General features: G+C 41.3%; 1 long non-coding RNA gene across 1 annotated transcript; it reads right to left on the bottom strand.

The window, feature by feature from the left end:
• Window positions 1–1036: 1036 nt before the first annotated feature.
• LOC139077847 (uncharacterized) lies at window positions 1037–2297 on the bottom strand. The gene is made up of 2 exons (XR_011530424.1): window positions 2172–2297; window positions 1037–1187 (listed from the first exon to the last, which is right to left on the bottom strand). It is a non-coding gene; the product is annotated as an uncharacterized lncRNA (long non-coding RNA).
• Window positions 2298–24644: the final 22347 nt, after the last annotated feature.

Genomic DNA, 24644 nt, shown 5'->3' with positions numbered 1-24644 from the left:
AGCTTTCAAATTATCAAAAGTAAAGAACATCATTTAGAAATACCTGTTTTACTAATTCAATACTGCAAAGAAAATTGCTATATCTTAAAGTTCAAGTCTCTTTAACCATCTGTATTACTAGATTGTATTTACTGTGTATTTTTGGTTCAGATACTTCAAGAAAAAAATAGTTTATTTGCATTTCAAATTCCTGGGTTATGTCTTAGTTATGACTCAGATGTTCTGCTGATTGTCTCAAGACTGCTGTTTTATAATATTTTTCTGACATGATGCCAAGAATGTTGCAAAAAAAAAAACCAGATTGAGAAACCTGAATCAAACTGAGGCAAATGAGCAAATTTCATCCAAATGAAAATAGAATTGGCAGTTTTCAGCAAATATTTCAAATGGTTGGGTGTTTGTTTTATTAAATTTCACCGTGTAAGCCAAGATTTATTGACTGACTATTGCATACCCTCTCTTAAGTGCCCTAGGGTTGGGATATAGGGATAAATTCAACACACTCATTCTTACTCTCAGGAGGAGTGAAATTCAGAAATGCAGTCATTGGTATTTTCTTCTGAAGTTCAATTGAAGTTGACAAATAATATCCAAGGGCCTAGTGTGTCCTAGACAACATGCTAAGCATTTGAAAGTCACTACAGGATGAAAACAGGAATACATAGCTTACTGAGTAGTACAGTAAAATACCTCCAAGTTGTTTACAGATACAAGAATTAAATTCTCTCAGAATGCGGATGTTTCTGGAAAGGAAATGTTGTTGAACCACAGAGATGCTATCCTCTTTCGATCACGGAGTGCCTTTCCCCTTGGAGCCTTGGAGCATATACTGCATTTTGTTCAAACCATCAGCGAGTTTGTTGAGATGTGTCTTTCCCCAGGGTGGTCAGCCCTTGGAGAACTTGCATTAGCTCATGAATACGTTAAATTTTAACAGGCACCTCAGCAAAGAGCAAGACTTTTCCAGGATCTAGGGGTCTGGCCTTCTGTATTACTCTGCTGGGGCTGCCATAATGAAATACCACAGACCAGGTGGTTCAAACAACAGAAATTTATTTTCTCAGAGTTCTGGTGGCTGGAAGTCAAAGATCAAGGTGCCATCAGGTTGATTTCTGGAGAAGGCTCTCTTCCTGGCTTGTAGAGGACCTCCTTCTGGTTGTGTCCTCAGATGGCCTCTTCCCTGTGTGCTGAAGGAGAGAGAGATCTTTGGTGTCTCTTCTTCTTCTTATAAGGACACCAGTCCTATAAGATTAGGGCCCCATCCTTATAACCTCATTTAACTTAAATCACCTCTTTAAAGGTTCTGTCTCAAAATACAGTCACATTGGTGGTTAGGGCTTCAACATATGAATTCGGTGGGGGACACAATTCAGTCCATAACAACTTCTTCTATTTTACATATCAGATAATTTCATCTAGGAAATAGTAGAGCCTGTAGGTAATTGTCCCCTACCCCCAAATTTGTCAAAAAACAATAATTAGATCCTTCCAGGTTAACACTGGAAAGAGAATTTCCTGGAGAGGAGAAGCAGCTGGATCCTACAGTCTTATTGTCTGTCCCCCATGTTCTACTGTCCTGTGGGAGATCTCTCCTATGTATCCCTGCCATCACCTCCATCCTTGGTGGGATAGGTGTGGGAGTGGGGAGTAGCACTTTCCTTTTAACAAAACTGGCCTAAATAGGAAGCATGACTCTTCCACTCCTGCCCTATAGCACAGCCAAGCCAAGATTACGTCATCTAAGAGAAGCTTTTCTAAGAGCTAGGAAGTGACAAAAGGCTGAGAAGTACTGACTGCAATAGGAAGCACAATGATCCTTTGGCTAAATCTTCCTCATTTGTGGTCCACTGGAGGAGCTACCTTGCTCCCTACTTCCTGGGGCATTAAAGATGCCTAAACCTTCCAAGTTCTATCCCAAGAGAGAATTCCTATTTCCCATTTTCCCCCTAGCTGGTTACCCGAGCAGTGACCACCGATCTGTAGAGGAAGTCATGGAGGCAGAAACCCAACAAGATAACCAAAGGAATGCCGCTCAACATTTTGTAACAGGATGGCCATTTGCTGGGAGTTGTCACCCCTTTGTATCCATGGGTAAGTCATCTTTATCTTCCCAGCGCTCCAGATTAAGAACCAACATGTGCTAGGCACCCTTTGTGGGATAAATTGCTTACACGTCATCTTTCTATCTGGGTCCTAGATGATCTCTTCTTTATTCCCTCTGTTCACTCTTGCGTCATCCTTCCTTCCAAATGACAGACATCCAGTGCCCCCACTAAAGATGTCAAAAGGGTTCAGACCACTTAATTATATCAGATCTTGCTTGGAGAGTTACTTTTTCACAGTTACTAACCAACCTCAGACAAAATGAAAACCCATCCTGAAATCCCTCTAGGCTTCCCCATAGTTGCACAGCAACGATGAAAGGACTGAAACCTCTATTTACACCTATGAGCATCTAATCTTTAAGACGACATTAAAAAAGTACTGTTTTTCATATGTGCATTTTATCTACCAAATAAAAAGTTGATAGAAAATGTTTTACTCTAGCAAACGAGAATTTTAGCAGCAAAAACCAAGGTTTCATTTGTTTTCCTAAATCAGTTGAACCTGTAATTCTCAGCCTTCTGCCGTCGCTCCTCAGAGCACGTCCCCCGTGTGAGATATGGGAGATGATGCCAATTCCACATTCAGCTCCTGACTCTCAGTGTACAGGATTCTTTGAGCATTCCCTTGAAGAACTTAACCCCTGTTCCTTAAAGAGAAAATTACAGAAAATTAGAGCACTGGTGTTCTGATCTTAGTTGAGACAAATATTCAAAAGGATTTTATTTTAAAACAGACAATGATAGAAAAGGCCAGGAAGACAGATTCAATTTTTCCCTTGAAAATGTTTAATTTCCATGATTCCAATTTTGAATATTTGGTCATGGCCATACCCATGAGCAAAACCTTTTCAATCCACGGATGTCCTTGAATTAAAACAAGCCTCTCAATCATTCACTGATACAGCAAGCATTTATTGAGGGCCACCTGTATGCATAGCAGTACAGCAGGCAGTTCTTGAGGGATGGAGAAGGGGAAAGTGATGCCCTTCTTGCCTTCTGAGGGTTTGCAATCAGGACCCACGGGGGGTAAACGGTTCCCTCAAGGAGCCCACTTCAGTAGCACAGCCAGCTTGGTGGCCTGGGTGGGGAGAAGGGTGGCTGCGAGGTGTAGAGCAGTTTGGGACAAAGTGGGGTTGTGTGTCTTTTAGGACCTGAGCCGCTGGCTGATTCACAGCTATACAAAGTAGGATGTGAGGGGAGAATGCAGCTGCATGGCTCCCTGGGTTCAGTAGGAGATGTCAGAAGGAAAGCTATTTAGATGACTCAATAAGAAGAAGAGGTAGGAACCCAGGCTTCTTGATCAAATATGGCTCATTTGCAGGAGGATGCGGCAGGGACAGGAGAAAGTGGGGATAAAAGCATGCGTACGTACATCAGTGCAAATGCAGAAGAGTCTAAAAGGCAAATGGAATTGACTGGAAAGAGAAGACCTCAAGGTAAATGCCATCGGAATGAGCTGAAGAATATAGAAAGGCTCTAACACAGTACCCAGTAGATTCAGAATACCTATCCCGGAAGAGACTCAGAGGACTTTGTGACATTATGAAATCCATTTTTATTGTCCATAATACTCAATAAGGCTTTTCAATCTCTGTGATCTCCCTTTTGCTATTAATCTCTCCTTCTCCCATCTATGGGAATTTCCACCCCCCCCCTCATTTAACATTCCTTTGAGTCTTCAAAGCTTAGCTGATTCTTATTTTATCTGTAAGGTGGCAGTGTCTAACACAGTCAGTAGATGTCACTGTCGATTAGTTAAGGTGTCCATCCAAAGAAGCCCTTAAGTCAGAAGCTTCACGTTCCCTTTGATGGATTTACTCCCTACTTGGTTGGCTCTGAAAGGTCTAACATCTGTGCATAGTATTTACTGAAGACAGAGATGTAGCCACTTCTCCATTTCAGACATGACATTCAAGACGTGATTTGCCTGGGGTCTGTGATCACTGGCTTTCACTGGCCTCCAGCTGCACCACATTGCCTCATGCTCTAAGAAGCCACACTTGCCCTTCAAGGCTGATTCAATGGCATTTAATGGTAACTAACCCTGGCCCACTGCCCTCTGGACTTAGATCTTTAAGTTGTGGCCAAAATCTTAGCTCTGAGGATGGAGACAGGATCAGGTACCACATGGTCCTGAGCACAGGAGCCAGTCTGAATGTGTCCTGTCACTTGATAGCAGACAGACACTCTTCATCAGCTACTCAGGACTCCAGGTGCCAGGAAGTAAGTTGAGGTCAGGGAGTTTGTTTTATCTACTGATTTGGAAAAATATTTAGCCGCCCTGGAACGGGGACGTGCATTCCGTGTGCCTGAAGCCATGAAATTTGGCAAGTCCCATATCAGATGCCTAAAACTGTTATACAATTCAGTCTAATTTAGATTGTAAGGCTGCCAGAGGGAACCAGGTCTCTTCCTTGGTCCAAAAGTCCCCTCTGACAATTCTTAGGGCCCAACGATTAATATCAATGTATAATAATAATAACAATAATAATATTCATTGTCCAGATTAGACCTACAGTTCAAGACACACAGCTTTGAATAATCAGAAGCTAGAATTTGGCCCGGGGGGGACATGTGAGTACTTGTGCAATAATTTGGCCATCCTACAAATGGAGACAAAGGTACCTGACAGTGTGAATTAGAAAGAAAACATCTCCCAAACTTCTTCCACAATCGACTCTGGCAACCAGAAAAGAAAAGCCATCTTTCTTGTAATTTTTCAAAGACGAGGCCATTGCATGTCTGATACTTTTTATTCCAAATTGTCTTAAAAATAATTTAATTCTACTTAATTTTGCCTGGTATATATGAATCTGCAAGAATAAGCACTTAAAACTTTGTTCTCCGGGAAAGTAACACTTAAAATGGAAAAGCAAACTCAAGATCAGTAAGTCTAACCATCCAAAAGATTAATGATATCGGTGTTGTGTTTGTGTATATGTGTATGGAATGTGGAAAGAGCCTACGTTTTAGATTCAAATAGATCTTGATCCAACTTGTTACTCAGCAGATTCTTCAGTTTTATCATGTCTATGTTATCACTCCAAAGTGTGTTCTGTGGAACGCTAGTTTTGTAGAACAGGAAAGAAAGATCACAGGAAAAAAAAAAGAGAACTGAAGTTAAATAAGTTTGGGAAGTGCTAGGTTGAATAAAGTTCAGCTGCCTTTTTAATTGTAGGGTTGCTCAGAGCCTTTAATATATTAAAATATAATGAGACTATCAAAGAGGGGAGCAATATATAAATTAAAACACAATGAATATCCAAGAGTTGCCCAAAAATATTTATGGTAACATTTACTCCTGGAGCATCTCATGGAATTCAGGAATTTAGGGAAATAATGACTACATTCTTCAGGACTCTCCAGGTTGCAAGTCATAGAGACCCAACACTAGCTTAGGCAAAAAGTGGAAACCATTTGCTCGGGTGACCAAATCAAAGGAGGGCCAAGGGTGGAGAGAGCCTCCTGGACAACTGGAGTAGCTTATAATAGTTAATATTTATTGTGAGACAACCATGTGCCAGGCATTGTTCAACGTGCTTCACATGTATTAATTTGTTCAATTACAACAGCCCCATGAGTTAAGTGCTATTATTATCTTCTTTTTACAAAAGTGGAAACTCAAGTTGAGAGAGGCTGTTTCCCAAGGTTAGCTAAGCAGTCTGACTCCAAGTCCACACATGAAAACACTATGCACTGTCTGTCTCCTGGGACTTAAATGCTGTCAAAGTTTATCTTCTCTGTGTGACTCTTGTGTCCTTGGGTCTATTTCATTCTCTTCAGCCAACTCTCCCCATGAGAGTAGAGACCTGGCTCCCACCTCTTAGCTTGTCCCCTCACCTGCTTCCCAGGAAAGTGCTCCTGCCCCTTAATGTTTTATGAAAACCATTCTGGAGAAGGACTATGATTAGCCCCTGACTTGAGGTCATCTACTCAATCTTGGTGGGCTGGTGAGTGGGGTTTTCTAACCAGCTCAGCTCACTGCCACTACTGTGGCCGGGAGAGTGGACAACTATGATTAGCCACATCCGCCATATCAATATAGTCTTAATGGGGTGGTGGGGAGCAGTTCTCTGAAAGAAAGAAGGTGTATTTTCCAGAAGTATATGCCTGGGGCACTGATATTCTGAGCTTTGATATACCCTGGGATCTTTTAGGATCTAATGGCATATGTGTATAGAGCTTGCCAACACAGTTCCTGGCTCTGGAACAGGTTGTTGATTCATGGTGGCTTCTCCTCTATTCAGGTTGCAGAAAAGAAAGACCCTCCTTTTAATGTGGGGATGCTAAATTAAGCAGGTGGAAGAACTAGCTAGAAAGTGTGCTTTGTATAAAAGTCACAGAATTAGAAAAGGCTTGACTGTCAGGTCAAGATGTAGGTCTCAGAGGTCAGGGCAAGCTGGAGGACAAATAAAACCAGGTCAGAAGTCCAGGCAATTGGAGCAGTAAGATCTAGATTTGTTATAAAGCACACACATGCTCAGATGGAACAGGCCAGGGGTCAACGTCCAGAGGTCCAATCAAAGTGAGAGGGCACAGACAGGGGTCTAACCAGGAGGAGGTCCAGCCCAAAGTGAGGTCTGCACGTACCTACTCGGGCTGGAGTGTAGGATCCCAGCTGGATGGAGGTCAGGGAGCAGTCCTCAGACACAGAACAGGGAGACAGAGAAGAATGTCTCGGATTCTAAAATCAGGGATTGACTAGGCAGCCAAGTGATGCCAGAAGGAATTTCCTCCAATTCCCAGAAGGGAAAGTCAACACAAACAGCACATTGATTTACTTCAACCAACTATACCCACACATTCTAAAGGTCAGGCTTCATGTCAGCCAGCTTTGTTCTCAGGATCCATAAAGAGTGCTGTGCCTCCACTTTGTGATTATCCACAAGGTGGGTCTTCATTCACCTTTGGCATTGTTCATTTCATACTCCTGTTGTAACAAATTACCACAAACTCAGTGACTTAAAACAGCATGAGTTTATTATCTCACAGTTTGGGAGGCTCAGAAGTCAAAAATGGGTCTCCCTGGGTGTTGGAAAGGCTGTGTTCCTTCTGGAGGCTCTAGGGGAAGATCCCTTTCCAGCTTCTAGAGGCCGCCTGCACTCCTTGGTTCATGGCCCCTTCCTCCAGCTTCAAAGGCAGCAGCCTAGCATCTTCCGGTGTCTCTCTAACTCTGATCCCCTGCCTCCCTCTTATGAAGACCCTTGTAACTGCATTGGACCCCACTCCTCTTCCAGATAATCCAGGATAATCACCTCTTCTCAAGGTTCTTAATTTAATCATAACTGCAAAGTCACTTCTGCCATGTGAGGAAACATATTCACAGGTCTCAAGGATTAGATGTGGAAATCTTTAGGGGACCACTAAGCAAGGCACCACAGCTGTCGCGTTCACCTTTAAACCTCCGAAACAGCTTTGGCTGTTTGTCATATGCATGTATCCTTTCCACAATGCTCTCATCAGTCTGTTCCAGATTTTATAAGCACCCGCCTGGGTATCTGCAGGGTGAGAGCTGCATGCCCTGCATGTACTAGCTCTCCTTGTGGAGGAGGATGGGGCTGGAAGGTATGTGCCATTCCCCCGAGTGAGGCGGGCTTCTATAAGAGCCGGTGCATGTGGTAGAGGCCCAGCTCACCCCGAGACCCCTTCCCGACAGTTACATTTTCCTCCACAAAGAGAAGAATTTCTCAGCAACCTCTGGTGCTAGCTACAGCTATACAAATCTGTCATACTTAAGCAAGCTTCATAGAAGAGCAAACGGAATGGATAGATCTCTCTGGAAAAACTCTCATACATGTGCTTCAGGAAAAATGCATGAGAATATTCATCACAGTCTTGTTTGTAATGGTGAAAAACTGCAAAAAACTAAAATTTCCTTCAGTAGCAGAATGGGTAGGTAAACTATTGACATACCCTACAGTAATCGGCATGAATGACTTAGAAGTATGTATATCGATATAGAAAAATATTACAAATATAATGTTAAGTGAAAAAAATCCCAAGTTATAGAATTATGTTGTTTATGTACATAGCAGGTAAAAGTATAAAAACATGCTTGGAATGAAAAGACTCCAGCTTCCGAATAGTGGTTTCTTCTGGGTCTGAGCGAGGGAATGGCATTGGATGAGGCCATGTAAAGGACAGTGGCCACATTGGTAAATTTCACTTCTTTAACAAAAAAACTGAAGTGAATATGGCAAAATCAAAATATTTGTTACAGCTGCGTGAGAGGGATTATGTGTTTATTATGTCATTCTCTATACTCTTTCATATGATTTTGAAATATTAATAATAAAGCAATAATTAATTAAAAATCTCAGCATAAGACATAATGGAGTTATTTGGATTACTGTTAAAAAGCAACTTTTTAAAAATAATATAACGTTAAAAAGAAATTCAAACTAGTCTCGTTATCGAGTCAAACCACGTGGTGAGCCAACGAGCGATTTACAGTTTTTCAATACTGTACCTTGACTTAAAACTTGATTTGGCATGCATACTTCGACTCACTAATCATTATATAATTAGTAATTTGTCTACCTGTCTTTCTGAACAGGCTTGTCAGTGAGAATATTGTCTCTTGCTTCCTTTTTTACAAAATTCCACTTGAAAAGGGGCTAAGGGGAATTTTCCACCAACAGTAATTCTTACTAAAAACCTCTGTAGTATGACACCTCCAGCATGAACTTACTTTAGCAGGAGAAAGTCATTGTTCCAGAATTTTTTTCCCCAGGGACTTACGCAACAGATATTCATTTTCTCTGTGGAACTAGATGGAAACATAAGCTGGGTAAAATTTTTATAATGAGTACAGAATTATCTCTTCACTGTGGTGATATTGAATATGACTTTATCCAAATAATGGTAAGAGAATCCACCTTCACCAGTTCTACACTTCTGCCTTATGCAAAATGTTACAGACAAGTTTAAAGTCACTGCCATTTAGAAATTTAAGCCAATCTTCTTGCCTGTTCTTTTCTAGTCACCTAGTTCTCTGTACATGCTTAACTCTGCAAGTATCATGTTGTACTGTTTCTCCAGTCTTCCAAGATTGCAAGGATGAGGTTGCTGACACCCTACAGGGAAGGAGAATTTCTGGGTGAAAAACAAGATTTTAAAGAGTTGAGGGAGTGGAGTCAGAAGTGAACATATCAAGGTTCTTATACAATTTTTTTGTTGTTCACTAAGTTAGAGCAGTACAGATAATACGTTCAGGGCTGCAGCTGGGCCATACAGCTCCTCCATGCAAAATTTAAAATACAGCTCTTTCTCTGGGTGGACACAGCCTTAATCAGCCAGGTGCCCTTGCGCAGGACACAACAGGCCCAACCATACATGGCGGCTCTGAGAGGGATTATCCATGGCATTGTACACATCTTAATATAGTAATATGAATATGCTACAAAGAATTTATTTATTTATTTATTTTGAGGAAGATTAGCCCTGAGCTAACATCCGTACCAGTCTTCCTCTAGTTTATATGTGGGACGCCTGCCATAGCATGGCTTGACAAGTAGTGTGTAGGTCCACATCCAGGATCCAAACCAGCGAGCCCCAGGCTGCTGAAGCAGAACGTGTGAACTTAACCGCTGTGCCACAGGGCTGGCCCCTGCTACAAACAATTTAAATGTGCAACCCCTTGCTTGATAGAAACATTTTCAGGTCTCTCTCCTCTGCACTTGCAACAATATGCATGCAAATTTGTTTGGCTTTGCTGAGATAGCGTGTACAGTAAGAGGCATTTTCCTTCCTCTGAGTCTGTGTGTCTATTCAAATGGTCTGCGAGTCAGGACTGTTGAGTCATTTCTCACACTCAGCCGTAATTCCAATTATGATGCCCACAACAGAGCCTGGGGAGGGATGGTGGGAGCAGGGATCTGGGGCTTAAGCAGCAGAGGAATACAGCAGTACAATGGTAGATTGGTTCTGCCCACAGACAGCACCCTTGAGGAGAAATAAAGTAACTTGAGTGCCAAGCCTTGTCTTCCAAATATTTTTTCAATGCCCACATGCAGTCTCATCCAGTTTGAAAGTCAGCAGTCCCAGGCAACTGGAATTCTGAAACTGAGTGAAGCCTGGCACGGGGACCTTCCTGTGGAGGGAATAAATGATGGATTTCTTTTGTTATTGAATACCCCTCCCAATAATTGGCCAGGATTAGAAAATTCCAAAAAGAAAGAGCTACAAGAAAAGCTGGAAATGTTTTTTTGAATTTTTTCAGACCACTGACTCTGTTTCAATCAGAATTAGTATTTCTACAAGAAATTTTAAAATACATATATAATTTTGAAACAATCACACAGAAAAATTGCAAGTGCAACACAGAGAACTTTTTCACCTCTGAGACTTGTCTTTTCCCCTTTGTAATTAGTAAGTATTTTGTGGGGAGAGACTCTGAAACTATGTGTGTATCTTGTATCTCATTCATCTTACAATTCATTGATTGTTTTCTCAATATGAATATGGGCTCATGTGTTTGGGTAATAATCGATTACTACCATAATTTATCTTGATAAATTGTTCTTGTTTTTGGCCCCCGTTCAGGCTGGCTTCTGTGTCCTTTTGCCATGTCCCTCACTCTGTGAGCACTTCTTGCTTTCTGGCATAACATGGTCCAGGCTCATCTTTACATTCCCTGCCCCAGGGTGGAGTCAGTCATTTCCTCTCAAGGAGCCCTGGTTCCTTTGAGTGGAGAATGGTGTTTAGGATTCAAGATCTGGGTGCTACGTGTGCTCATTGCTACTGGTGTATTGTTGCTCCCAGGCCTTTTTGGTGGATGGATTCTCTCCCTCTTGATATATGTATGTATACAAACACACTTATGTCTATATGTCTCTACCTATATCTATTGAGAACCATGACTTCACACCAATACCTCCAATTCCAATCCATCACCATAGGGTTCAGGCATTCCTTCCCATATGTGTACCTCTCTTCTGCATGAGAAGCCTGGCTCCATTATCTTTATTTTATTTCCTCTTTTGATCAATTCTCTTGTATGTAACCAATCTAGCATCTCTGCTGCCATCCTTTCCTCTGCCCAGATGCCCTCCTTAGTCCCAGAGTGCTGACAGCCCTTGCCAGGCTGCCTTTCCACAAAGACATCCTCTCACCCTTGCCCCAACGCCCTACCTGGGGCCTCCCCTGTGGGGGTGCCGTCCTCCTCATGCTAGAGCTCTGATGTGTCCTAGTGGGCTGTCCCCATGTGTGACACTGTGTTCTCCTTGTGAGCTCCGATACCCTGCTTGGGGCTATTATGGCTCTTCCCCCCAATGGTGAGGAAGCCTACCTTGTCCTGCCTCACCGGATAGCTTTAGGACTGAATTATTTGACAAGGGAAGCAGAAGAAAGAGCAGGAGGAGGAGCTGGAGGAGGAGGAGGAATTATATGCACTTTCACTAATAAAAAGCCCCTAACCCTAACCTCACTAAATACATGTTGAGCCATTTTTAAAAATAACATTGATCTGAAGAAGTGCTACACTGTCGGCCTTCCCAGGGTGCCTTGTGTCTCTGCTCAGCCCTGTCTGTCAAGCCCTCTTATGGATGTCTCAGTCCCTTGCTTCTGTACGATCCCAGAGTACAATCCTAAGGAAGTAGCCTTCTCTCAGCTTCCTTTATCTTCCTGAGGCTTCATTGCAGAAATGCTCTACGATTTACCTTCATTTTCTATTTTCAACTATCCCACTTCCACCCCATTCCTCCTTTTCTAAATATGCCTATCAGGGATGACTTCGGTTTACTGGGATCAACACTCTTGGGCTTGACAAAGAGATGTATAGCAGTAAAAGTTTGTTGCTAGAGTGTGTTTATCAGGATCTTGTGACTGAGTTTCTATACATGTTTATTCCTGAGTCTGGAGTCCTTTTTTCATAATTATTTTTGTCTTTTAAGACTTGGCATTGTACCTGGCACTTAACGGGCAATCAGTGTGTGTTTGTGGGATTGTAACAAATGATCTTGACTGATATTATAGTCCAAAGTTTGAACACTTGGTGAGCTGAAACTCGAAAAACTTGTTGTTTTCAGTCTCCTGAGTTTTAATTTGTTGAGTTGGCTTTTCCTTTGTTCTGGGGGAACTAGTCACAACAGGCTTTAGTAAAGAAAGGTGGAGCGAAGACCCTCTTCTGGAATGGAGAGGTATAAACTGAACCATTTGTCTAATTATGTACACAAGGACCATCACTGTGGGCAGAGCTGTCTTACCACCCATTATCTTTGCTTCAGTGGGGCTTTTCTAGGTCCACATCTGGGCCATGATGTTTTGCATGTCACTGCTCCAAACACTGGAACAATATGTATTCTTGCTCCCAGGTCAGGAGCAGAGATCCCAAAGAGTCTGGGAATACACACAAGCCACAATCTTCTCTTTCCTTATGCTGGAGCAGAGACAGAGCCAAGGAACTTTGCTTGGAGCAAAGGGACCTGGATGGGATTGTGGCTGACCCCACGTGGTGTTATTAAAGATTGAATAACCTACTTGGCAGACCTGCTGATATAGAAATGTGTTCTGACGTCTTTTGGGGCTAAAGAACAAAACTACACTCCTGGGGGGTGGAGGTTGGAGTTTCCCCTGAAAGGAACGGACAGTCTGACCACCAGTCGTCCTGGAAAGAGGTCAGTCCCGGGGAAGGAGGTGGGAGCGTAAGAGGTGGGTCTTAGCAGAGGCAGAGGAAAGACGGTCTCTTTTCTCCAATGCCTCAGGTCAGTTAGGCCTGGATGCTGACAAGTGGAGGTGTTCAGAACCCACATGTGGTGGTGAGGGGTGCTGGGCCATGTGACGTAAAGGCAGAATGGGGGCACCCAGAACAACGTGTAGCATTTTAATCTATTCTCTATGTTGTACTTTTCCATGACTTTTGAAATACACACACACACACACAATTCAAGTCACCCAGATTGGAAAAAAAAAAAATCCCTGGAGCTATGAGTAGATTTCATCTGTAAAATGAGGAAAATAGGACACATCACATAGGATTGCTGTGTGGATTAAGTGGGATAACCCATGTCAGAGTACCTGCAACTCTGCTCATGAAATGTGGGTTTCCTTTACTTTCCATAGTGAGCACTTTAGGAACTATTTCCAGGGAAGCTTCTGTCTCACACGCTCTGAGACTTGCCTTGAGCCCTTTACTCCAACCCAAAAAAAGCCAGTTCTTTATTCCACCATCCTTCATTTTGATAAACATGCTCATGTGTGGCAGGGTGGCTCATAGCATTTAATTATCTACTTCATCCATCGTAATTGTAAGGAAACAATGACATAGAGTAAAATGATGAAATGTTAAGGTGACAAGGACTTCAGAGATGATCTAATTGGGTTTCACAACAGGGCTACGTTGATTTTCTGATGGAACAATTCTCTGTTGTATGGGACTGTCCTCCCCCTTACAGGGCACTTTACGTTCTTGATTCCCTTAGTTTCATGACAATCAACAAACACCACACACACTTCCAGATGCCCCCGGGTGGGAGAAAATCATATTCCTGTGGAGAACCACTAAGACCTTCATTTTCACTCAAAGATAAGTAGGCCTGAAGAGGTCACATGACTTGCCAAAATTACAGAGTAGATCAGAGAACCAGAAAAGAAACTAAATCCTATAACTCCTACTGGTAAATCTTATTATTCTCTTTACCCGGATTGAGAAACTGAAATTCAGAATGGTTAAGAACATGTCTTAGGTCAGGCAGTTCACGAATGGCTAAGCTTGTGTTCAGCCCCAGACCCGGTTGTACTCAAAGTCCACGCTTTATGCTCCATCACACGATGCTCCTAAACTAGCCCATGTCCAGTAAGAAAACGAAGACCTGGCATGCTTGGAACTTTCTACAGGACATTTCCTCCACCCTTGACTCAAACCAACAAATGGATAATTCATAGATTTGCTGATATTTCTAAAATTTTCTAATTTTTCTTACATAAGTTACTATAAAAGTAACGTTTTAAAGTGATAGATGTTGCAGAAATCTCTAACTTTTTTTGATTATTACCCAAGTATTAACTCATTTTGAATTTTCCAAGTAATTAAACTTGCCCAAACCTACATTCTTTCAGTATGACTAACTTCAACACAGGAGTTTTCATACAGAGATATAGAATGTTGACAGAACATTTTCCCCTAAACGAATTACTGTTAAAAGCAAATTCTTTGAATTTCTGACTGTGGACATTAAGGATAATTGTATGTTGCATAAAATGAAACTAAATACTAAGAAGAGGCTTCTGTGTAGTCTCTCTTCACATCCCTAGAACATTAACTAGTTCTGTTAATCTACATAATCAGAATTATTCTGACATTTGGAACTAGCACACACAGGATTACTTTTTTTTTTTGCTTTTTTGGAAGATTGGCCTTGAGCTAACAACTGTTGCCAATCTTTGGTGTTTTTTCTTCTTCTCCCCAAAGCTCCCCAGTACATGATTGTATATTCTAGTTGTAGGTCCTTCTAGTTCTGCTATGTGGGATGCCACCTCAGCATGGCCTGATGAGCAGTGCTAGGTCTGTGCTCAGGATCCAAACGGTGAAAACCCTGGGCCACTGAAGCTGAGTGTGTGAACTTAACCACTCGGCCATGGCCCAGCCCCTGCTTTTTTTTAATATGGGTGATACGAGAGCTATTCTTCACTGAAATATTCATAGCACTATTTGTTCATGCTTCCAATACACTTGTAAACAAGGCATAGTTATAAATTAAAGAGACTAATTCTACCAGTGACAATCAAAATCCTTCTCATTGTTATAGTAGAGATGGTCACCCAGGTAATCCATAACATGCTGACATTAAGCTTTTTGAGATTATTTTAGAAATATAAGTGCAAAATTTAAACATTCTTGGAGGACTCATTTCACATATGAAAGCATTTCTTTTCAGCTATCAGTACTCTGTTCTTTTTTTTGGATGCATAATTCTTAATCTAACTCAGCCACATAATTTAGAAAAATTTAGAACTTACTTAGAAAGTCAATGCATGTAAAATTTGGTTATTGTTGAGTTGATCTTTCTAAATAGAGCAGAATGTCATTTTAGTCTTACTGGATCAGAAATATTTCAGAATCAAGTACAGTGTTTCACAATCACTAGAAAGTAAAATTCTCCACATGCGCATTTACTCAGAAGAATAGCTAGATAATTATAAGCAATTTCATAACTAGAGGAATGGTCTGAATCCCAACCTCTACTCATGAACTCAATTTACATGTTTTTTAATACAATTTGACAAGCATATTAATGCATTCGTAGAAACTGGAGCTTTCACTTACTTGATAGAGATTATCAACAACTGTAAGGTGTTTTTCCCCTTTAAGTACAGTTTGCAGAATATCAATGGAATAAGAACTATCAATACATATGAAAATTTTGCACCAAATACATATGTAGGAATTTGTAGCAGCAAATCATTGTAATACCCTTCGAAGTGTTCATCTTAGGAGGCCACACTCTTATTCTAAGGATGATGTCATTGCTCTAAACCACCGTTTCTCAAACTGGGAGTCATGTTCCCTGGGGTTCCAAGGATACAGTCTCAGAAATCCATGAGTTCTCCATAAAAAGCTTAAAAGTTGCATTAATATTTTGAAGATAATCTCAAAAATTTTAATATCAGTATGTTGCTGATCATCTGAGTGACCATTTCATAACTGGGTACTGCCAAGAATTATTATGCCTCTGTTTGCATTTGTGTTTCTGATTTATTAACATCAAATAACATTACTCTAATTATCATGGGTTAATAAGAAAAGAACACAGAGATTTTCACACCAAGTGAAGACCAAGTAATGACCTGGCCCTGCTGTCTCAAGGTTTCCCGGTGGATTGAAGGGATAAGCGTGGTGGGAGAATTGAGTCATCACAAGGCATGCAATGGCATAGCAATGCTGAACTCCCAAATGCCTGCAGTATAGCAGTCAGGACTATATTCACATTGAGAGAGCAGCTCAGTTTCAAAAAAATACCATCTGTCGAGTTAAACTTTTGAAAGTAATTTGAATTATATTGGTTTTGTCATTTTGCTTGAATTGAATTTTAAAATTTGTTGTGGCTTTATAATTTTATAAGTGCTCTAAATCCCAAGGATTTTTACCCTTAGTTTTATGTTTGTGCACATCTAAGTAACATTGCAGTAAAAAGTAGTTTAAGACAACACCAGATGGCTCATAGAAGCTTTTCCTTTAAAATCTTTTATTTGTTTATTTTATTAAAAGTGGACCTTTTGAGAAACAGTGCTGTAAATGTTTTGGATTTTTCTTCGGGAATTGCCTCTATCGTGCATTTCTTTGAATGTTTTCAATAGTATAAATCTTTCTTCTCTTATCATGGACGTGTTTAAAGTCATCGTAGCATTTTCTATTTGCCTGCCTAACACCCATGAAGTCTTCTTGCAGTCACTGCCCCTCGGTTTTCCTTTCTGGAATTCAGTCTTGGTGGAACTGTCAATCATGGTGCCCCATCCCTCCTCCACCCCCACCTCCTGGCCTAGGACTGGACAGGGGATCCAAATGATGTCAGTCAGATTCTCACTGGAATTTGAGGCTTGAAGCAGAGTGACACAAGGACTGAAAATAGTTGAAGCTGATTCATCCCAACAGTGGAGGCCCAATGAGGCTGTCCGTTACTTCCTGTTACTCTGTTCCCGCATTTTGCCTGAATTCTGTCCTTACCAAGATTTACTGATCACCTGTTGCTTTAATTCTGTGGGCTAAACATACCTTTCAACAAATACTTTTATTTATTTATTAAAAAAATTGTTTTTTGCTGAGGAAGACTCATACTGAACTAACATCTATGCCAATCTTCCTCCATTTTGTATAAGGGGCACTGCCAGAGCATGGCCACCAATGAGTGGTGTAGGTCCATACCTGGGATCCGAACCTGGGCCATCAAAGTGGAGTGTGTGGAACTTACCCACTAGGCCATGGGGCTGGCCCCCGAATCTCTTTATTTTAGATAAATTTAGCCACAGTTGGTTTCTGTTACATGCTACCAATCTTGGAGTCATAAGACTGAAGTCTGGTCAAAAAAGTTGTTGATAATGCTAAGAAATTTTGTTTTGGGTCAACAAAATAACGTGGAAATAAAGTCATATGTGTAGCATTTATTGGAGCTCCTCATCTGGCTATTCATTCTGTAAACACTGTTGAAAGAAGCCGTGGAGATTGGCCACTTTAGTGTCAAATAGAGCTCGATCTCTCACTTAGCAGCTGTGCGTTACCTTGAGCATGTTACTTAAACTCTCTAAGCCTCAGTTTCCTTATAGGTAAATTTGGGATAAGAATAGTATATACCACAAGGTATTGTTGTGAAGATTAAATGAGATAAGGTATATAAAACATATAGTAAACATTCAAAATATAAAGTATTATTGTTATTATAATTTTGATATGCTTTATGGGATAGTCATTGAGCTACATGCTGGGGATGCAAAAATAATAAGTTAAATCCAGTCATATTCTTCTTGGAAAGAACATTGACTTTGTTTGAAGAAGTACACTAATATTCTCCTTCAGGTGGAAAGGAAGGAATTAATCTTAATTAATAGTTGAGTGAGGAAGGGAAGAGAAATTAGCCAAAGAATGACAGAGTGGAGATTTTAGAGTGAATAGTGATGTAATATGATTCAGCCTGTGTAAAATGAGGGGAAATTGTCCTCTCTGTTTTAATTCTGGTGTTCTTTGTGGGATTATTGAACTAAAGGACAATACCCAGTTATAATTTACGTTAGTTCATTTTATTCTCAGAAAAAAGATCCTTGAATCAGGATTTTGGGATTAGGATATTTACGTTCAAGAAGCACAGACATTGCTTCCTTGATGGGGTGAGGGGAGAATGGGACATGGGTAATTCATGGCATGCAGTGGCATCATGACTCAAATTATCACTGCATGATACCAAGAAGTGAAGTGCAGGTGGAGGGAGAGGCTTGGGGAGATCAAGTGGCTGTGGGACTTAGTTGCTATAGTGATAGTAGTGTTTGTAAAGATTGCGGAGTCACCTGGCTTCTGAGAACCCTAGATGGTACAAGAGAAATGAAAAGCTATGAATGTAGATTTAAGAATACACACAGGGAACCAGGGGGCCTCCATGACAGCTTTGAAGGAATGCTTCATCTTCTGTAATTGCAGGCTTGATACAGCTGAGGGGTAAAGGGTGAAAAGTTACAGTGCCAATGAAATGCTTCAACCTGCCAGCCTTCTGACCCTAGGGTAAGGATACTGGTGAGGCTGGAGTAGGACATGGCTTGAAGACATTTGGGCAGACATGGACGAGGCTGAGAACTTTGAACCTGTAAATTCCCCTTAACTCCTTTGCCAGCGGAAGAAACCCCATCCCTTTCCGAGGGAACAAGCTTTCCTCTGCTAAAAGCCTTTTAAATGGGAAATCCTGGCAATTGCCTCCCAAACTAACGTCACCACTCCTTGCCTCTAGGTCCATAACAAGAGTCAAAACTTAACTCTTCCTGCTGCAGAGGCACTAAGGCAGGTCTGGCAAGAGAGAGGTTATACAGAGAGTTACAAGATGTCACTGATGGGTGTTGACAAGAGTCTGGGGAGCACATGCAAGAGTGGATTCTAAAGGTGTTAAATAGACCAAAAAGGACAGCATTTAAGGCTCTTTTGGCCTGACTTTATTAACATTGGAGCACTCATCCAGGCTTCTAGAATTAATGTGTTGGCTTTAGTGTGCTAAATTGGCTAATCAAAATCTGGACTCAGCAGTGGCATGGCAGATTGCATTTTCTAAGGTATTTGGAATGTGTATCCCATCCCACAGGCTTAGCCCTAGGGCTGAGTCAGTTCTCTGCTCTCTATCACAGCATAGTTTGGAGGAATGCTGATCATTTTGATATCCCGTCAGTGATGGAATTATGATAATGGGACTTGGTGGTCAGGAAGTAGCAAACGCCTTTGATGCCTTAGTAAGACACATGCATTTCACAGAATGAAAAATAAGCCCTGAGAAAGATTAGAGCTTTGCCATCTTTCTAGATGTCCAGTGACCTGGTCATTTTGGGATATTCCTTGTAAAGCTAGAGACATTTTGTTGCACCTTGCCTAGCTCACCGCTAAGGATGAGGTCCAAAGCTTGGGGAACCTCTTTGGATTTTGGAGGCATATCTATCCCATTTGGGCCTGCCGCTTTGACTCATTTCCTGGGCAACTCATAGGGTGCCAGGTTTGAATGATGCCTTGGATAAGAAATGGTTCTGCAGCAGGTCTGGGCTGTGATCCCAGCTGCCCTGCCACTTGAACCTTACGACCCAGTAGAACCAACAGTAGGAGGGGATTTCCTTGGGGAAGAAATTCCAGTATAATAAAAATAAATAATATTTTTATTTTCTCACTTTTATAAAATAACACAAGCTTGGTATAGAACCTTTAAGTATACAAATAAGAAGAAAGAAGAAAATAAATCAACTATAACCCACAAGCCATGTCACTGTGGAACCTAGCTCGGTGCATAGCCTCCCAGTCTTTTTTTTTATGTGTGTTAATTTCTTTTTTTTTCAGTAAAGCAGATATTATAGAACAAGGAGTTTTGTGACTTACATTTTTCATTACATATATTGAAAGCACTTCCCACCTTACTCTTTATTCTTTAGCAGCATTATTTTGAATACCTAGCTCCTGTTTCTTTGTGTGGTTATCTCATGATTTCCATAATCTCTTAGCTTCGGAGGTTTGGGTTGTTTTCAATTTCCTGCTTTGATGACAGCTATCAACACATTTTAATTCTTATTCCTCTAAAGTAGAATCATGAACTAAAAAAGAAAGAAAACTATCTGAAAAGTTATATACTTTTAAATGAAAAATATTAATGTGGAAAGAAATCTATATATTTACATTTCACTGGGGAGGAGGTGGGGAAAGCATCTATGTGTCCTTATAATAATGCACAACTTCCTGAACCTGATTATCCTTCTGTGATTTAGGTGGTTAGTTCAGTAACACACCCCACCAGTATTGAGCAATGTCTGGGACAGAACCACTTGTAAAATCCAGATTGCATGGATTTCCTCTGTGTTTCCCATTAAGAGTTGATTAACACCAAATAGCAGGTCTAACGTGACATTTTGTTTTTGGTTAACTCTGCCTGAGAACAGCTTGTCTATTACTTACCTTCTGTATGAGTCATGATTTTTATTTTCTATGTCTGATAATGCTTTGACGTCTTGGGGGGACCTGCTGGCTGGAGAGAGACTGACCCTCCCAGGGCCAGCTGATTCCTAGAGATAGCAATGACTCTCCTGTGAGCAGCCCTTCATAAGCAAATCAAGCAATCCAAACCCATACCCCCAACTGCCTCCTTTATCTAATTCTCCTCTACCAACCAACGTTTCCTCTTCCCTATATCAGGTCCCAGACAACTGGAGAACCCCCATAACCCAAACCCCCACAGAATTATTCAAACTATTTAACCCTAAACTTGCTCAAACTTGTCTATCGTGTTTTCCCATTCCTTCCCTCAGAAACCACAATAAAAGCTCTGGGCCATACTTTCTCCTTTGCTCCTTCTGCCTCCTGACTGACTGACCTTGGTGCTTTCCCATGTAGCCCTGCATGCTGTGCTGGGCCCCTTTCTCTTGGGAAATGTAAGTAATAAATTCTTCTTTCAAAGGCACTTGTCTCTGTGTCTGTCACATCACCATACCTGATTAAAACAAATCCCTGGTACATGTTAGAACACCTTTCTTCTCTCCTTAACCATAAACATTCTAAAGCTGCCCAGATCCCAATTCTATGCCCATCCTCAGTGTGCTTTCCCCGTTTATAGCAACACCCATTCAGGGCTGTGTGCATCTGAGGTTTTAGGATCACCCAAACCCGGAGGCTCTGTACACCGTGTGGACAAATTTTTTTCCATAAATACAGAATACCCTTTGGGTATTGCAATTTGTCTCTTATTTTTCTTGGTTTTTAACTAGGTCTTCATGTTTTTTTCTTGGTTTTTAACTAGGTCTTCATGTTTTTTTCTTGTTCAAAAGAAGAAAACATGCATTATTTTGCTTCATCTTCTTTGAATAGCTGCATGAAACAAGAGGCCCCCTGGATTTTATATGATGCAAATATGTCTGCGGCTACCCAAATATAAATTTCACACAATGTGAATCTTTCTCCAAAGCCCAGTAACTTGACATGTAAAAGATGTGTCAGCCAAGCTTCTGTTTGATCTCCATAGCTCTGGTGGCTTAAAAATAACTCCCATTGAGAAACAGAAGAGCATCTGCTCACAATGAGTCTGGGTAACATGGGGACATCCAAGAAAACAAGTGATTCACTAGGAAAGGAGAAATCAAACAAAAATAGAACCCAAGGGCTTAAGTACATATTAAAAAACATTTTTCTGCAAAATAAGCTTGGTAGATTTTTTAAAAAATGACTTATTTGATAAATGCTGAGTTTAGAAAATTTGTAAAATTAAGTCAAACATTAAATCATTGCCGAATAATACCCCTACGCACTTCAGGCTCAGAACAAAAGTCCCCAAAGCTCTTAATAACATAATGTATGATAAGACAATAGGACATCATATTGAGGAGTGATAGAGTCACGATGCCTTGGTTCTTGGCTTGACTTCATTTGGTGGCAATGGGCATTCACTTACCTTTCCAGGCTTTCCTTCATCTATGAAATGAAAGGATTGGACTGGCTGCATTCTTTAAGTTCTAAAATTCTAACATGTTAATAATTTACTTGAGATTCTTTCTATGACTATGCCAAGCACATCCTTAGGTCTTTATCTAGAAAATCCCCCTGGCAGAGACCTTTCGTCTTAATTTATTAGCAGTACCTAACTCTTTTGATATAGCTGAACTATAGATACACACACTTCCATTGTAAATAAAGAAATGAAAAAAAAAGATTAATGGCTAAAATGGAAAACTCTTTGACAATGATTCTTTCAAGGAGAGGACGGTAGGTGATGTTCAGCACGGTTATGGAGCCAAGGAGCCCACCATTTTGGTCGGCTCAGATTTGCTCCTCAATTGGAAGTTGGCAGTTGACACAGGCAAGTTCAACACTCGTTCTGGTTGAATCCAAACTTCTTGTTTTGCCTGTGGAACGCTCCTTAGGAATATGGGCTTCAGAGTTAAGCAACTAGGTTCAAATTCCAGGCCTGCCACATACCTGTGTGACTACAGATTAATTATTCCATTGTTTGAAGGTTCAGTTTCATCATCTCTAAAATGGAACTGATAACAGTGCTTACTTCAGAGAGTTATTGTGAGGACTAGATGAGATAATGCCTGCAGAGCACTTAACAGTGTCTCATTCTTACTCTGTTGGTCTAGTTGTGAAATCTCACTCCTCTCGGTTATTTGAACTTTCAGTGGCTTTCCAGTGAAATTCCTTTTTGCTGAAGAGAACCTGTTTAGTTTGGTTTTCCCCAGAAGCAGACCCTGAGAAAAGAATTTGAAAACAGGTGGTTTACTTGGGAGGTGCAGAAAATGTTGGTTAGGCAAGTGGAGAAATGACGTGGCGAAGAGAAGGCAGCTAAGAAAGGGAATATAGTCACGGCTACCACTGTGGGCTCCCGAAATGGATCCTACAGAGGAACTCCAGGAAACTGCAGGGACATGGGTCTTAGAGTTGTCTCCCTCGTGGGGCAGGCACTGGGGTATTTCTATAGTCCTATCCTCAGGGCTGTTCTGGGGTTGCTCAAAGTCTGGCCCTTCCGGCTGCCATTAGAACAGGCAGGGCAGCCTTCTTCTGCTTTGGGCAAAGCCTCCAGTCAAAGAGATGCAGGTACTGGCAGCTGACTCTGGGCTGAGGCACATGGAGGTGGTAAGGCCCGAGTGACATGGGCAAGGTGCTGACAGCATCTGCTACAGGCCTAGAGCCAGTTCCAGTTGCTTGAGAATCAGAACCAGGACTGAGACACACCATAAGCAGGGCTGCAGCCAGGCTGCCTCTCTCAGGTCAATGATGCCAACATCACTTGACTTCCTGACATATGCGTGTCTTCCTAATAGTCTCAGCCACCCAGGTGCCCCTCCTTCCAGATTACTGTCCATGACAAGAACAGGCCAGATAGCTGTGTGCTGGCTGAGAGGAAGTGGAGAGCGAAAAGGCTGTCTCTGACTTGATTTCCACAGTGGAAGGCAGAGCACTGAATCCTACCTATATCATCCTAAAATTGGGAAGGGTTGGGGTTGGGGAGGCTGTTGGCCAAAAAACCTGACAAATAGTCATTGCAGCCATCATTTTGACATCTCAATTTTCACCCTCAATGGTATCCCCATGCTTCACAGCCAAACAAGAAAACCTGCCGAACATGAGGAATTACTCCTCATGTAATTAAAGTACATTCACCCTTTCTCTTAAGGAAGAACAACAAAATCATACCTTTTGTAGTAACCAGCTTCTGGATCAAGATTTCTCGATAGGGTTCATTATTTATCTAATTCTGTGGCGATATCCCCTCAATATTCCATAACTGATGGACCACATTATAAAGTTATCACCACGGCACACCCCAAATATGATAATGGAGTAAACAGAGAGAAAAAAGGGAAAGTGGGTGAAATACATAAACAGACTTAGGATAGAGTAAGAATAGAAACAGATGGAAAGATTAGCACCCTCATATCTGTACCAAATCAAGAGTAACTGGGTTTAGAGGACTTCACCATGCCATAGTCCCTCTGTCTCTAGCCAGTGGCTCAGTTAGTGCTCTTTACCCACTGAGCTGACACAAAACCTTTAATCCATGGGGATGGGCTTCCTTGGCCCTGGAACACAGGAGTTCCAGTAGTCATTCATTGTTTTCTCATCACTGGTACTGTCATGTGAGGAGGCACCCCAGGGGAACCCCTGGATTCCATTCATGTTTCTTCCTGTTCCTGCTGCGTTTTAGCATACATAGTGCCCCTTGATAGTCAAGATCAACCCTTCCGGCCAATTTAGGACTAGTTTAGAACTCACTCCATTTTTTGCGTGTTTGCCCATTGGCATGAAGATCCTGAGTAGCCACTGTCAATGTAGAATCATTCCTTTCTGGATTCAAAACCAGCAGAACCCAGAGTCACAGGGATAGTAGCATAAATTTTGAACGTAGATCACTGGGAGTAATAATTAAAGATAATAATCCCATTTGTGTCCCTTGATTCCCAGATCCATGTATTCTGGCTGTGGGAGCAACAGTAACATATATTGATTGAACCTTTAATAGGTCGTGAAGGGGGTTGTTGAGTGGCAGCCATAACTTGAGAGTCTACTTGTAGCTGATGCTAATATACTTTGCAGCACTGTCTATAAACAAGGCTTGTTTTTTCTCTGTTTTCAGTGAACTGGCCAGAATACACTTCCTACAAGGCCAAAGGTGTAAAATAAGAAAGAAGTATCAGTAGGGAAGGAGTATCATTATGGAAGGAGTATTTAGTATTTATTCAGGGAGTGTGAAAAACTTTCCCATGAACCTTCAGGATCTGTTGGGCCTGACCTTATACATACTTCTTTCACTTGGTGTGGGGTACTGCTGGGCATGTTTGACTTTGCGTTAAGGGGCTAGATAAAACTCAGTTCGTGATGGACAGCTC

The sequence above is a fragment of the Equus przewalskii genome, chromosome 20, assembly GCF_037783145.1.
Source record: "Equus przewalskii isolate Varuska chromosome 20, EquPr2, whole genome shotgun sequence".
NCBI classification, from domain to species: Eukaryota; Metazoa; Chordata; class Mammalia; order Perissodactyla; family Equidae; genus Equus; species Equus przewalskii.
The sequence above is the reverse complement of the archived record's forward strand: the minus strand, read 5'-3'. Positions and strand labels throughout refer to the sequence as shown.